This window comes from Sapajus apella, unplaced genomic scaffold, assembly GCF_009761245.1.
Source record: "Sapajus apella isolate SASKATOON/1434 unplaced genomic scaffold, GSC_monkey_1.0 scaffold63, whole genome shotgun sequence".
Lineage (NCBI taxonomy): Eukaryota > Metazoa > Chordata > Mammalia > Primates > Cebidae > Sapajus > Sapajus apella.
The window spans coordinates 6461660-6478775 of record NW_022437003.1 but is presented as its reverse complement, the minus strand read 5'-3'; positions in this window follow the sequence as shown (position 1 = coordinate 6478775).

Genomic DNA, 17116 nt, shown 5'->3' with positions numbered 1-17116 from the left:
TGAGCCTGGGAGGTGGAGGCTGCAGTGAGCCAAGCTTGCACCACTACACTCCAGCCTGGATGACAGAGAGAGACCCTGTCTCAAAATCGATAAACAAAAACAAACTGACTTGGCAAGTTTCCCTCCAAAAAATCCTATGAAATGATTCAATGAGTTTTGCTACTTTTATTAAAAGTTTGATATAAATAGCAACAAATGAGAATAGCTACCAATTGTTGGGTGCCTGCTATGTTCCAGGGAGTATACTAGATGCTTTACATGCATCATCCAGAATTCTTGTAGTTACCTTCTGAGGTATCTATCATTACCCTTATTTTACAGGCAAGGAAGCTGAGGCCCAGAGCTGACCTAAATTGTTAAGGGCACACAGTCAGAAAACCGGGGTTTCTTGCTTTTTATTTATTTCATCATATTGCCAATATCGTCAGAGAAGAGAGAAGAAAAACCAAATCAAAGTGGTTTCTATATGGGCAACTTAAAAGACATAGTCTTAAGAGACAGAGTCTTCTTTTCTGAAATGGAAGAGATGTCCTTATCTTTGGAAAAGGCGGAGGGAGGGGAAAGAATAGGAGATCTCTCACAATGTGATGAACTCTTCTTTTCTTTCCAAAACACTAAACTAGGAATAAACAAGGCCCCCAATCAGCTAGTGTCTGACTGTTGGGCCGTTGTGTTCAGACTATCTCTGCTTTGATCATGATGTTCTGTGAGATGTCCACTGGCTTATTCCTGCTATCTTTTCCTTCTATTTCCAGAAAGCAAACCCCAGAAGAAGAAGAAGATAAAAAAAAAGATCTTTGTTTAGGGTCTGAAGTCAAGTCCAAATATAACAGGATCCCAATAACTTCCCCCACCCGCTAGGGTTTAAAACCACATTCCCTCTGCCCAGATGGCTGTGGCAGAAAGACACAGCATTCACCCACTGCTTCCTCCTTTTGTTGGCTGCCCCCTGATTACAGCTAATGACTCCCAGCTGTACTGCCTCCAAAGACTTGGGAAAGATGAATCTTAAAAAAATAATCTAATAACTAGACTCCTCCAGGGATGGGCGGGGTTGATGCCAATCCTGTTGGAGCACTGCCTCATTCAGAATCTAGCCGGGTGGTGTGCCTTGGAAAGGGGGGAGAGTTGCTATGTACGTTCTGAAGACTCCTTGATGTTTCCTGTAAGAATCTCATTGACTCTATTTTCTCACCTTCGTTGAAAAAACATCTCCAAATACTTAAAAAATAATTTGATCTGTGTCATCTAGACTTTGGCTCCAAAACAGAGAATCTGAGGAAATGTCTTAGCTCTATGACTATCCAAACTGGGTGTACTTTGGCATCAGTATCACGGAGGATTTTTCGACATGGTTATATCATACAAATAAGTAGACGTTTATGAAATTTTAAGACTTGGCATTCTATTGTTTCCATTTGTCTTTGAAATGCCAGGTCCTCTGAAAACTTGACTTTGCATATAGGGATCCATCAGAGAGAAAAATCAAAACCTCAAAAGACATCAGTCATGAAAACTATACGGAGTAAATTGGTGGGGATTGACAGGTCTTGTCTTTTCTTTCTTCTGCTTCCCCTCTTCCTCTTTTTCTTCCTCCTCTTCTTCTTTGTCCTATTCTTCCTCTTTTTCTTTCCCCCTTTTCTTTCTTTTTTTCAACAACAAAAATAACAACCTGAAAGGCTGGGTGAGAAAGGCAGGGAATGAAATTTTACCAACTTGAAATGTGATAGTTTTTCTCAAACCTGTTTTTTAGAAGTGTTTCATGAAGTCATCCCCTAAAACTGCAGATCTAATTTATTCTATATGTCCATATTGAATGTCTCCTGTGAACTAAGCCAGGTGCTGAGGTTAGATACATAAACCACTCGTTGGTTTCTTCATGTTCTTTCAGAGTACTGATTGAATAAATCACATTCTTGAGCAACTTAGGACTCTGTTCAGTCTCGTTCTGTAATGATTTCTTTGTGGAACATGTCATCTTCCTGGAAGGTAATGTAGTTTACTGAGCTTTGGAGTCAGAGCTAAGCTTGAATTGTGACACTGCCCCTTACTGAAACTTACTTTCTTTTTGAGATGGAGTTTTGCTCTTGTTGCCCAGATTGGTGTGCAGTGGCGTGATCTTGGCTGACTGCAACCTCCACCACCCAGGTTGAAGGGATTCTCCTGTCTCAGCCTCCTGAGTAGCTGGGATTACAGGCGCATGCCAACACACCCAGCTTATTTTTGTACTTTTAGTAGAGATGGGTTTCATCATATTGTCCAGGCTGGTCTCGAACTCCTGACCTCAGGTGATCCACCCTTCTTGGCCTCCCAAAGTGCTGGGATTACAGATGTGAGCCACCATGGCTGATCCCTTACTGAAACTTTCTGAGCTTTACTTTCATCATCTGTAAAATGGAACTTGCAAGATTGCTGTGAGGAATGGCATCCTGTTGTGATCCTGGCGGCCTGTTTAAAGTGCATTCTGTACCCCTCCTCTTAAAAACCACCATGTGTCGAGGATGTGTCCTGAGAAATGCATCTTTATATTATTTTGTCATTGTGCAAACATCACAGAGTCTACTTACGCAGATCTGGATCATTACAGCCAGTTACTATATAGCTGGGGTACATCATACAGCCTTTTGCTCTCAGGCTGCAAACCTGTACATCAGGTTACTGTACTGAATATTGCAGGCAATTGGAACACAGTGGTATTTGTGCATCAAACATATCTAAACACAGAAAAGGTACAGTAAAGATAGAGTGTTATAATCTTATGGGACCACTTTTGTATACGTGGTTTGTTGTTGACAGGCATCATGATGTGGTCCATGATGATACTTTTATTATGGTCTTCATTATTATACTCCCCATTCATTCTGAATTTTTTTACCACAGCCCCAATTTTAGTTATACTTTTTTATAGTGGCAATTTATTAATACTATCTAAAAAATAATTGTTAATAAATAGGTATGTAAAGAGGAAATGTGAAATTCACCAGACTTGCATCCTTGTTTTCGATTCAGAAAATATAATGATAGTATTTAGCTATTTCATTTATATCAACAAATATAAAACAGTTTGTTTTATATTATATTACAACATAATATGGTACAGTTATTTAATATATTTGTATACTTATATAACACAGAGCAATATAATTCTAACTCAGAACATGTTCCCTAGTATATTAGGAAATGCCAGAATATTTCCTTGCACTTAAAGATCCCCGTGATCCTCAATGGCTGACATAGTATCTTACTCAAGGAAGATGCTCAATAAATATATGCTGGATTGAATTGAATTTGTGAATTAATTTATCAGCCTATTTTCAGACAGCAATGGAGTACACAGTTCTTGGGATTCTTTAACCTGAGAATTAATTGCCCCCCTGGAAGCTTAGTTTCCTTTTATCTAAAACATACAAGCACTTGAATTAAGACTTTGTAGCAATGAGCTTTTATTTTCCTCTTCCTCAAGGGATTTAAGTGACAAACACAGCATAACCAACGTGCCCTCATTTATCCAGGACTTTTCCAGTTTTGGCCTGAAAAGTCCTACATCCCAGGTACCCCCTCAGTTCTAGACAAACGAAGATATTTGGTCATCTCAATGTAAAGTAAACATGCTTTTCCTGACGATATGCTGAGATTGTCAGGAAAAGTCAAATACTGTGTTAGGATTAATTATCTTGCAACTACAGGGGACAAGGGTCATTATTTCTCATTTGTAACTAAGATAGACTTTTTTTTTTTTAAACCAAGGTGAAGTAGAATCTTGAGACTTATATACATATATAAAAACTTTTTACATATATACACATCTCTCTCTAGAAAACATACTTTCCCTGACTGATTATATATGTATAAAATAGATATCAACATATGGGAATATGTTTCTATAAATATATTAACAGAAACATCTATACTTATATATTATAAATTTACATAAGTATATATTTATATATAAGAATAAATATATGTATATATAAAATTAGTCAAAGGAACTTTTTATTGTGCTGTCAACTAGCTCTAAGGGAAAAGAGAGGGGAATGTGGAATTTCATTATAAAGTACTTTCAGTTTTAATCTTAATTTAATTTGATATTTTTACTTTTTAAAAGATTTTTATTTTACCTTAATCTTCACAGAAATCATGAGAGATAAGATACTATTAAATCATTTTAGGGACAGGAATGATGGCTTTAAAAGTCATGGCTTGGGAGGCATAACTCCTTTCCAAGGATCAGGATTTTCCATTATTTTTATACTACATAAATATTAGAAGCCTACATATTTGAAAACTTGGTCTTCCAGACTTTCTATTTCAGGTATGAAATGTCAGATGTTTTGAAAGGTTGATTTCTAGCACTTGACCAATTGAGCGGTCTGCTCTGTTCTAGAATACACTTGAGCATGCATCGTGTAGGCTCATGCACAGGGTCAGCTGAAGAGGCCTGCTGCTGCTTCACAGTTACCACCAAGCCTCAACCCTTAGAACGCTGAGAAAATCTTAGCCTGATTCAATGGCGGGCTCTCCTCGGAACGAGTTCAATGAAAGCAAAAGAGAACTTACTATGAGAAATTTATTTAAGATTCTGACTTCAGTGGAATCTCTTGTTTCTAAATGTGTTATAAAATCCAGAGAAAAATGTTGCATAGTATTATGAATGGCTACTATTTTTGCCAGCTTACTAAAGGGACAGATACAGAACTCAGCAATTCCTTTACATGAGTTGCTTCCTGCCTCCCTTTCTCCCTCCCTCTCTCATTCCCTCCCCAATTCTTCCTTTTCCTACTTCTTCATTTCCTCCTTTTCTTCCTTTCTCTCTGCCTCCCTCCCTTCCTTCCTTTCTTTTCTCCCTTTCTTCCTCCCTTTCCCTCCCTCCCTCCCTTCCTTCCCTCTTTTCTCTCTCCCTCTTTTCATCCCTTATTTTCTCTTTTTTCCTCCCTCCTTCTCTTTCCTCCTCCCTCCCTCCTTTCTTCCCTCCTTTCTCCCCTCTTCCCTCCCCTCCCTCCTTCCCTTTCTTCCTGTTTTCTTTTCTTCCTCCTTGTCTCCCTATCTTCCTTCCTTCCTTCTTTGCTCCTTTCATCTCTCTCTCTTTCCCTCTCCCTCTCTCTCTCTCTTTCCTCTTTTTTTTTTTTTTTTTTTTTTAATTTGGGAGGTTTGTGTGCCTCACACACCCCTTCTGTAATTTACTCCCTGATTTTAGGGGTGGGGAGTGGGCATGTGATCTAGGTTAGGCCAGTCAGATTCTTCAAACAGAAATTTGAATATTGACGCCAGGGACAAAAAGCAACTGGAGCTGGGTTGTGGGTGGCTGGGCTGTGGCTGGGCAGCTTATAGAAGAGCTTCTATGCCGACCCTTGGAGCTGCCCATGTTTTCTGCTTTTCCTAAGTTCTAGTGATCACATCATCCATAATTTGGTGAGATATCTCAGTATCTCTCCAATACATTAATTGCTTTGCTCACCATTAGTCAGAGTTAGTTTATGTTGCTTAAACTAACTCAAAGAACCTAAATTGACTAGACATACATTATCTATCTTAGCCCCTGCACCCCTACATAGTGGGCATTAGTCTTCACATTTTGCAGATGAGAAACTGAAGGTCTGTGAGGTTAAGTGATAGCTCTATGATCTTAATATACTTAAGAGCATATAGTAAGAAAGAGGCAGAGCTGGTTGGTGGTCATGTTCAACTCAACCTGATACCCCAAAACAAAATTTCATCTACTGTGCTTTAGTGGCTTAAAATGGAAAGAAAATGAACAGTTGGAAAAAACATTCTCAATTTTTGAGAAAATTAACAAAGCTTAATAGCCATAACATATAAAGAATCTTTCGGAATCAATAATTTAACATGCTAATGGCAAAAAAGGGCAAAGGACATCAATATTTTCAAATAATTACTAATAATTTCTCATACATAAAATATATTTAACCTCACTAATAATACAAAAAAAAGCAGATTAGAACAATTGCATATCCTTTTCAACTATCTTATGGATTTAAAAAATTATAAAACCAAGTTTTTACAAAAATTTAGTGAAAACTTTTATTATGTAGGTCAAAGTAGAAAACTGTGCAAACATGAAAGGGAAAAATGTGTTCAAATACATTTAGAGTCCCAATTTGTTCAAAGCCTTTGATTTAGATGCTTATTCTAAGAAAATAAGAATATACGGAAAGATTTATGTATGAAGGCACTACGATAATGTTATTTGTAATAGCAAAAGTTAGAAGTAAACTGTCTAGTGATATAGAAATGAGAATAGTTGGAAAAACTCATGATATGATGTTAAATTTTTAAAAAGCTAATACCTCACTTTCACCTTCCTCTTTCTCCTTTCCTTCCAGGTGCTGGTAACCACCATTCTGCCCTCTACTTCTCTGAGTCAGCACTTTTAGATCCCTTGTACAGGTAAGACAATGCAGTATTTGCCTTTCTGTACTGGCTTATTTCACTTAACATAATGTCCTCAGTCTCAGTCATGTTACTGCAAATGACAGAATGTCCTTCTTTTTAAAGGCTGAATAGTATTTCATTGTATATGTACCATATATATATATTTTTTGAGACAGGGTCTCACTCTATCACCCAGACTAGAGTGCAGTGGCATGATCTTGGCTCATTGCAACCTCTGCTTCCTGGGTTCAAGTGATTCTCCTGCCTCAGTCTCCCACTGTGCTCAGCTGATTTTTTTGTTTGTTTGTTTGTATTTTTAGTAGAGGCAGGGTTTTGCTATGTTGGCCAGGCTGGTCTCGAGCTCCTGACCCCAGGTGATCCACCTGCCTCAGCCTTCCAAAATGTTGGGATTATAGGCGTGAGCTACTGTGCCTGGCCCCATTGTATATATGTCACGTTTTATTTATCCGTTCATCTGCTGATAGACACTTGGGTTGCACTGTCCACGATTTCCTGCCTTGGCTATTGTGAACAGTGGTGCAGTGAACCTGTGAGTGCCAATTATCTCTTTGACATGCTGACTTCAATTCTTTTGGATCCATACTTACAAGTGGGATTGCTGGGTCTTATGGTAATCTTATTTTTAATTAGCTTGATTTAATCATTCTTGATTGTATACATATGTCAAAACATCGCTTGTATCCCATGAATTATTTTTTAAAATTGTATCAATGTAAAAAATGAAAAATGTTTAACCTCACCAATTACACAAAAAAGCAAATTAAAACAATTGTGTATCATTTGCAACTATCTTATAGAATAAAAAATTACAAAACCAAGTTTTTGCAAAAGTTTAGTGAAAACTTTTATTTTATAGGTCAAATAAAAAGCGGCAAACTTTAGAGGGTAAGGTTTTTAGCTGTCCAAAGGGCCGCTTACACACCTGCCTTTCATCCCTACATTCTATCAATTAAAAAAATAAATGGAGAAAAATTTTTAAAATCTTGTAAAAGCAGGAGGCTCAAATATTCCCTAACTCATTCAACAATTATTAATTGAGCACGTACAATGCAGAAGCCACCATTCTAGGCACTGGAGAGACTGCAGTGAACAATATAAACAAACCCATTTGTGATGTGGGAATTATGATCCCTACTGTGCATACATTTAAGCAGAGTCTAAGGGATCGAAAGGGATGCAAAGGTGGCGGCACACGAACCGAGATTTGCATGAAGTGCGAGAGTAAACTGTGAAAAGAGGCAAGGTCCATTCATGAAGTATTGCCATAATAAAACTTGGTAGTGAGCCATCCCCAAACCCAGTGGTTTAAGATAAATTAAAATAACTCATTATCTCCACATGATGTATTCTGTCCGATGAAGGCAGGCAGGGTTTAGTTGATTCAACCTGGGCTTGGTACCAGGTTGAAAATTGGGCCTAGGTCTGCACCATGTAAATCTTAGACCAGTGGGTTAGGTGGGGCATGTCCTTTATGATGATGACAGAGGCACAAGAGGGTTCATCTCGCCACATAAGCGTATTGCCAGCTGTTATTTGTGTCACATTTGCTAACATCCCATTGAACAACATAAGTTGCATGGACAAGCCCAATATCACTGGGACAGGGAACTATATTCTCTCCAGAGTGGGAGAGGTAAGGAAGTGAATATTTGTTGAACCATAATCCAAGCACTCATATGAGGGAAGAGCATCTCAGGTAGAGAGAAGTGCATGTGCAAAGGTACTATGCTGGAAGCAAGCCTGGTCCAACAAGATGGCTAATAGTGTTAACATAGAGTAGGTGGCTGGATGCAGTAATCCTATTCTAGCTCATGCCTGTAATTCTAGCACTTTTGGAGGTTGAAGTGGGTGGATTGTCTGAGCTCAGGAGTTCTAGACCAGCCTGGGTAACATGATGAAACTCCGCCTCTACTTAAAAAAAAAAATTAGCAGGGCTTGGCAGCGAGTTCCTATAGTCCCAGCTACATGGGGAGGCTGAGGCAGGAGAATCACATGAACCCAGGAGGTGGGGGTTGCAGTGGGCTGAGATCGCGCCATTTCCCTCCAGCCTGGGTGACAGAGGGAGACTCTGTCTCAAAAAACAAAACAAAACAAAACAAAAAGAATAAACAAGGAAGGTCCTGAGAGACAAAGCAGGCAGATCTGGCTCACATAGAGTCTCTGAGGCCAAAGTTAGAGAAGGAATTTATATTCTATAGGAGGATAATAGGAAGCCATTGGAGGTTTTTTAGTAAACACATGATAATCTCATTTACATGTGAGAAATATGATCCTAATTTTATGTAAAAAGATATATCTGCATAGAAAAAAAAACACAAAGATATATACCCAGATATAAATGGTGGTTATGTCTCAGCAGTGTGATTATGTATAATTTTATATTGCATTATTTATTCTTTGTTGTGGTTTCCAAATATTGATAATCATTAATTTATTTTGCCAACAAGAACGAGTATTACCTTAAAATAAAAAGACGATTCTTACAGGGATTCCAGAGAGAATTAATTAGCAAGACACACCAGTGGCCTAGCAATTCACTTTTGGCTCTGATTCCTCTAGTCTCTACACTTGGAAGAGCTGATAATTTAAAGTCAAAATAAATCTGACCAAGTTTTGGCACACACATATGTTGGTACATATATATATATATACACACACGTACATCTTTCATTTGATTATATCGTATTTCACACAGAAAAAATAACACACCAATATAACAAAAAATCATGTATGAACCTCCCAGTTCGGACATACAAATTTGCCTTATTTGCTTTAGATCTATCTCCCACCCACCATTCCCCTTTCCAAATAAAATTCTTTTTTTTTTTTTTTGAGACAGAGTCTCGCTCTGTTGCCCAGGCTGGAGTGCAGTGGCACGATCTTAGCTCACTGCAATCTCTGCCTCCCAGGTTCAACTGATTCTTCTGCCTCAGCCTCCCGAGTAGCTGGGACTACAGGTGTGCGCCACCACACCTGGCTAATTTTTATAATTTTAGGAGAGATGGGGTTTTACCATATTGGCCAGGCTGGTCTCGAACTCCTGACCTTGTGTTGCACCCACCTCGGCCTCCCAAAGTTCTGGGATTACAGGCATGAGCCACTACATCAGGCCCCAAATAAAATTCTTAATGATATAGTTGAAGTCTCAGTAACCAACCAGATCTCATTCCTCTTCTGTCATCCACAGAGGCAGCAACTTTCTGGAATTAGGAGTTTTAATTCCTGTGAATATTTTGTATTTATTCATGAACAATTGATAGTGTTGCTTTATCTTGCTTTTCATCTTTACTACATGATACAGTCTATGCTTCTTTAACTTTTCACTCATTTTCAAGGCTATCACGGAGCTGGGGGTGGGACAGTAGGAATAGGGGAGGTAGAAGTGATATGGAGCTTGCAGTTCTTACTGAGAGTTATCTGTTTTTCTTGAATAAGTGCTCCCTGGATTGCTGAAAACCTTTGGCTTACTTCCAGCATTCTGAAAAAGTTGATTCAGAAAATTTTGCCAGTGGTCTTGTTTTATGGAGGAAGAAAATTTTCAGAAGTTCTTCCCAACTATTTTCACTCCTGTAACCCTTTGGTTTATAAAAATTTTAATGGCAAAATCTAAATCGAATATTAACAGGTAAGATGAAGTCACAGAAATTTTTAAATCTCTTTTTCATGTAGTGTCAAAAAATTAATGTTAGCTCTGTCATTCAGAGGAAAAACATTTTTTAATATAATGCTACTTGTATGTATTTGGAATGCCAGCCTACTGTGCAAATTAAAGCCAATAGTAATAGAAAACTTTTGATGCAACCAGGCAAGGAAATTTGAGGAAGAAACTCTCTAATTTACAGAGTGGATAGAGGATGAGTACCAGGAAAAGAGGCTGAGATGGGTTTGTCAAGAAACTAAGTTAGAAGAGTGTTAAGTCAAGGAAGCAAGTAGGATCTTTTGGTAAGTGGTAATAACAACGCTGCATGTTTTGAGATGTCAAATAAAAATTAAAAGTCCATGGGATTTGGCACCATGGAAATCATTGATCACCTTGCAGAATTGTTTGGGTGTAGGTGAGTGGTGCATATGAGAGATAAGCCAGATTGGAGGGCATGAGAATTTTAGGACATGAAGGAATAGGAGCTTTGATTCTAGACTATCTTCAGAGAAGTTTGCCAGGAAGAGTGGAGGCTGTTATAGTGTTTTGTTAGAACTGGGAGAAAGTATATGAGAGAAAGTCTGGAGATATTTGAACGTGGTTGAATCTAATAGAAAAGAAGTTGACCATAAAGGAAGACACACTCAGGTAACAAACTCCTTGACCAAACCAGAGGACAGGATCTGCAGTCAAGTGAAAGAAATGACCTTTGATGTAGGTAGGGATGGAAGGCAGGTAGGTAAGTAGTCTTCTGGGAAGCTGAAGGATTTACTGTCTGATGGTTTCTCCTTCTCCAAGAGGTCATCTGCTAGATGGTGGAGGAAAGATTGACGGTAGTGGGATGTTGGGAATACTTGAGAATCTGTGAAATTGAAGTAGAGAATGGGAGAATTTGGCGATGGGGATGATAATGTTTTGGGGCAAATTTCAGGGGCCAACTGAAGTTATTAACCATAAATTTATGGTGGTCCCAGTCGGCCTGGTTGGGCGAATTCCTCTGGTAACACTTAGCAATTTGTGAGACATTCAGTGAGAGGTAGGATGTTGAATTAATGTACATTTGGATTTTGTTAGGCAGGTGCAGCCGGAAGATAATGGAGCAAGAAAGTTCCTGAAGACTAGCAAGAGAGTGGTTGATATTATTAACCACAGAATTGTAGATAAAAAGGAAGAGAATGAAGCCTAGAAGGTGTGGAAAAGGAGAAAGTAAAGTAGGAAGTGGTCCAGAGGTTTCTATAGGACTGATAAACATGTGTGTTGAGAATAACCTAGGACATATGTGGAACAGCAGTAATTTTTGGTCAAAGCTGCCTTATGCTCATATTAATAAGCAGCTTCAGAGATGGTACAGTTTGATAGTTCTGAGAGATGTCAAGTATGGGAGGGTGGCTGGGTGCAGTGGCTCATGCCTGTAATCCCAGGAGAGAGGACCACTGAACCAGGAGTTACAGACGGCAGACCACACCACTGTACTAGTCTGAGTGACAGAGCCAGATCCCATCTCTTAAAAAAATGGAGGGTGCTATAGATGGAATGTTTGTATTCCCCAAAATTTACATTTTGAAATACTAACCCCAATATGATGATGGTATTAGGTGGGGGGATCTTTGGTAGGTAATTAGGTCATGAGGGTGGAGCCCTCATGAGTGGAGTTAGTGCCCTTCTAAGAGATGCCAAGCTAGGTACAGTGGCTGACGCCTGTAATGCCAGCACTTTAGGGGGCCAAGGTAGGAGAATTGCTTGAAACCAGGAATTCGAGGCCAGCTTGGGCAACATAGTGAGATGCTGTCTACGCACACACACACACACACACACACACACACACACACACCGCCAGATGCAGTGGATTGCACCTGTAGTCCCAGCCGCTCAGGAGGCTAAGGTGGGAGGATCACCTGAGTCTAGGAAGTCGAGTCTTCAGTGACCTATGACCTTGCCACTGCACTTACAGCCTGGGTGACAGAGTGAAACACTGTCTCTAGAAAAAAGAAAAAGGCAGAGACCCTGGAGAATCCTTTGCTCCTTCTGTCACTTGAGGGACACAGTGAGAAGATTGTGAACCAAAGCGGGCTCTCACCAGACATCAAACCTGCTGGTGCTTTCATCCCAGACTCCCAGCCTCCAAAACTGTGAGAAATAAATTCTTCTTATTTATAAGCCACCCAGTTTATAGTATTTTGTTATGGCAGCCAAAGTGGAGTAAACGAGGAAGTTTCTGAAGCCATGAAGTGAGATTGGCTATGAAGATTGTAAAGTCACTCAAGAAGATTGCAGAATTTAGGGTGAAGAGTAAAACTGCAAGCCGATTGCCAAAGAAGTCAATGAATGCAGCCAACACAGTGAAAAAAATGTTGAAATTTGAGTCTACAGTCCTGGACTATAAGTTCTCCAACTACATTCAGTATTTTCTTGACCTTCCTGTTTACCATCTTGAATTATATGATAATAATGTTTAGAGTCTCTCCTTAAACTGATTATAAGCTCCTTTAGATTCAAAGATGGTGTCTTATTTATCATGTGTAACTCAGATTACTTTATGCCAGATATATAATACATTTTATTTTGGTTAAATGAATAGGAGAAAATTGAACAAGTAGGCACCATTTTGGAAAATAGACAGGACCTTCCTATTTCCCTGATTGCAGTTTTGGACTATGATAGATCTCGTTCTCCTCCTCTCCTTAATTCCAGTGTTAGCAGTTAGACACGTGTTTTAAAAATTAGAACCTTTAGAGACTTTGATGAAATTGAATAAAAGAAAAAAAAGCCTTCCTCTTATTTACCTTTGATTCCTTGCTTCTCATTTGTTCTGCCACCTCTTAGCATTGTAACTCTGAGTTTCTTCGTATCAAGCATAAAGCTGTCAAATAGGATTTGGGGGGACTCTGATTTTAAAAGCCTTATCTTGGATTCACTGTTCATTCCCCCTGAAAGCCAAGAGGTGGCTAAGAAAACAAAATCAATAAAGAGAAAAAGCCTGCTTCATCTGAATTTTTTACAATCCATCTATCTTCAAAGTTTGTCTACATGATAATTAACATTTTTAAGGATGAAAACTGTTTTCCATATGGTCTGATTGGTCATTTCCTTGGCATCTTTGCTCATTTAATGAAAGCAATATTAATGCTTTGTACTTAAGAAAATTGTGAAATGGAGAATGATACAGACACACACACATCAATCATAGGAAGTCTTACCACATTGGTAAATATGAATTTTCTTCCTTAAACTTCAAGGCTAGAGACAACAAGAAAGACGAAGATGAAGTAAACTGAGTGAAGAAAGGGCAGCACATTCAATTATCTGTGGCGTAAAGATACAACCAGGGCTTGATTTCTACTTTCTTGGATGAATTGTGTTTGTACTTGACATAGTCTCGTATTCCTTTCTGGGATAAAAGAGTAGTTGGCTTTGACAACCATCACCACATTTGCCTCTAAGGATGCCCTTTCTGGACCGGGGAATGTGCCTTTCTTTCTTTGCTATTCATGTGTGTACCTCCTGAAGCTGAGTGTTCTGTTGAAGAGGATAGCCTTTAATTCAATGTTTAATTCAGTGTATGCAAGTAGCTCAGCACACCGGTCAATGTTTCTCATAGCTTCCTTTATGTACTGGTACCTCTGCCCTCTCTTCTCCTGGGTTTTCAGTATTCCTTTGTAAACCTTTAGCTACCCAAAGTCCAGTGTTTGTATACTTGATGAAGTCTTTCCTTCTCCAGCATGCTGCATGCTTTCCATGTAATTATCTCCTTCTCTTCCAAGCCTTCCATTAACATTTCACTTTTCTTGTGATTAATGAATTGATACATGTTAAGTACCTCCTCTGGATGGTCAGTTTGGCTCCAATGCTTACATAACTTACTCTTTGGTTTCAGTCAGAGTTTACCTGCATAAATATCACAAAATAAGCAATTATGGGTCAAATTACATCGCCAGTAGAAGTAATTTTTCATAGAAAAAGGAAGTCGATGTGTAGTTAGAAAAAGGTTAATGGAATCCAAATGCACCAGTATCTGGAGATAAAGGGTTAATGTTTTATTTCCCTACTGAATAACTTACGGAATGGTTAGAACTCAGTGAATTAACATTTGTGCACTTCAGGCAGGTATTAAGTTGGTGCAAAAGTAATTGTGTTTTTCCCATTAAAAGTAATGAGAAAATTGGCAATTACTTTTGCACCAACGCTAATATATTTGGTTATAGCCACGTATACCTTCAAATCACTTAGCTCCCTAAATGGTGCAATTTCCTTCAATAAGCTGAAGGCTTGCAACCCTCAATCTCTAACAATTTCCGGGGGCACTATGCAGAAACTAAGAGCTAACAGGCGCAGTGGGGTCTCTATGAGGGTTGACTGAAGATGAAGATGATTCTGACGATACCATCCTGACCCGAGTCTTTGGATGCTTTGCGTCTGTAATTTGGGAAGAGGCTATGGGCTAACAATTTTCAAATGCTTAGAGCTTCTCTAATTTTAAGTTTTTCAGTGACATGAAGAAACAGGCTTTCTTTCTGCAAACCATTTTCCAAGAATTAGACAGGATACTTCTGTTCCCTCTGGCAGTCTGGTTATCCTGCCCACCTCTCTCTCTCTCTCTCTCTCTCTCTGTTTTTTAACCTAAATTTGATTTTTGAAGGATTTAATCTCATTCTGTATCACAACATTATTTTTCATAACAGCAGGAAGAAATTTGATAAACCATTCTAGTTTCTTCTATTTGTGAATTTAATTCCCACTTCGTCAAAATGGGCTCCTGTCGGGAGGAAAAACCAGATGCACCAAGTTGTTGGAGTCTTAAATGTCTCTCCAGCTTGTTGAAGCAATTGCATTAAAAACCTTAATAAATATAGTTGCCGGCTTTCTTGCTCGCTCTGTATTCCTGCTGCAGTTATACTATTTACACTTGAGTTTTTGCCACAGCTGGTCAGAACTCAGTGACTGCCTGCTCCACTCTGCCTGTTTGAAGTTATCTCCCTCAAGGTTTCTCTTCCATGCATGGAGCTTCTTGTAATTCCTTTCTTTGATTGAAAAGAGATGGAGTGGTGTAGCAACAAGAATATTGGTGTTGGTCCCGAGATGCCTGGGGTTTGCATCCTGGTTCTGGCATTTTCTTGATGTATGATCTTGGGTATTTTCACTTTTTTTTTTTTAAGTGAGACGGAATTTAGCTCATTGCCCAGGCTGGAGTGCAATGGCACGGTGTCGGTTCACCACAACCTCTGCCTCCTGGGTTCAAGTAATTATCTTGCCTCAGGCTCCCCAGTAGCTGGGATTACAGACATGCACCACCTTGCCTGGCTAATTTTGTATTTTTAGTACAGACACGGTTTCTCCATGTTGGTCAGGCTGGTCTTGAACTCCCGACCTTAGGTGATCCACCTGTGTTGGCCTCCCAAAGTGTTGGGATGACAGGCGTGAGCCACTGCATCCGACCACTTCTTTGATACTCATTACACTTACCTTGAAGAGTCTTTAGGATTAAACAAAATAATCCATGCAACAGCATCTGCCAGAACAACTTGCATATAGGAGGATTTGCTCTGTGTATTTCTTATACTTATCTTCATGAATTTGGCTATAATCAAGAAACGGAAATTTTGTATTCAGAGGAGGACTATTCTAAGCCTAGTGTTGTATTCCATTTATGCCGTATACAAGCTGTTATTTCATTTTCATTCTGACTTTTGAGTTATCAGTCTTCCTATATTATTAATATTAGCACTTTTATCCATATAGCACTTGAGGCTTATAATATGCTTTTATGTTTTTATGTATTTTCATGTGCTTTTGTATTGTGCAGCATACACAGCCTGAAATTCATCTTGTTGGTTCGTCATTCTCTGTGGGATATTCCATACATGGTCTGCTTATTCTGAGCACCATAATCATAACTGCAGAGTTTACTTGATCAAGAAAGTCAATTATGACAGGCGGAGCTCTTCAAACTGGAACTCCATGAAGACAACTGAACACATCTATTAAGCTCTGAGGAAACATGGTAGTGGCTTAGTCTGAATTGTGCTACTCTTCCTCTTGGAAATCATACAGAGCAATAAACCAATTTTTAAATTATACTTTAAGTTCTGTGATACATGTACAGATTGTGCAGGATTGTTACATAGTTATACATGGGCCATGGTGGTTTGCTGCATCGAACCCCCCCCATCACCGACATTAGGTATTTCTCCTAATGTTACCCCTCTCCAATCCCCCACCCCCTGCTACCCCTTCCCTAGCCCACTACTCCCCAACAGGCCCCAGTGTGTGATGTTCCCCTTTCTGTATCCATGTGTTCTCATTGTTCAACACCCACTTATGAGTGAGAACATGCCGTGTTTTGTTTTCTGTTCTTGTGTCTGTTTGCTGAGAATGATAGTTTGTAGCTTCATCCATGTCCCTGCAAAGGACATGAACTCATCTTTTTTATGGCTGCATAGTATTCCATGGTGTATATGTGCCACATTTTCTTTATCCAGTCTATCACTGATGGGCAATTGGGTTGGTTCTAAGTCTTTGCTATTGTAAACAGTGCCACAATGAACATACGTGTGCATGCATCTTTATAAAAGAACGATTTATAATCCTTTGGGTATATACCCAGTAATGGGATTGCTGGGTCAAATGGTATTTCTCTTTCTGGATCCTTGAGGAATCACCACACTGTCTTCCACAATGGTTGAACTAATTTACACTCCCACCAACAGTATAAAAGTGTTCCTATTTCTCCACATCCTCTCCAGCATCTGTTGTCTCCAGATTTTTTAATGATCGCCATTCTAACTGACGTGATATGGCATCCCAATGTGGTTTTGATTTGCATTTCTCTAATGACTAGTGATGATGAGCATTTGTTCATGTTTGTTGGCTGCATAAATGTCTTCTTTTGAAAAGTGTCTGTTCATATCCTTCATCCACTTTTTGATGGGGTTGTTTTTTCTTGTAAATCTGTTTTAGTTCTTTGTAGATTCTGGATATTAGCCCTTTGTCAGATGGGTAGATTGCAAAAAAAATTTTTCCATTCTGTTGGTTGCTGGTTCACTCTAGTCATTGTTTCTTCGGCTGTGC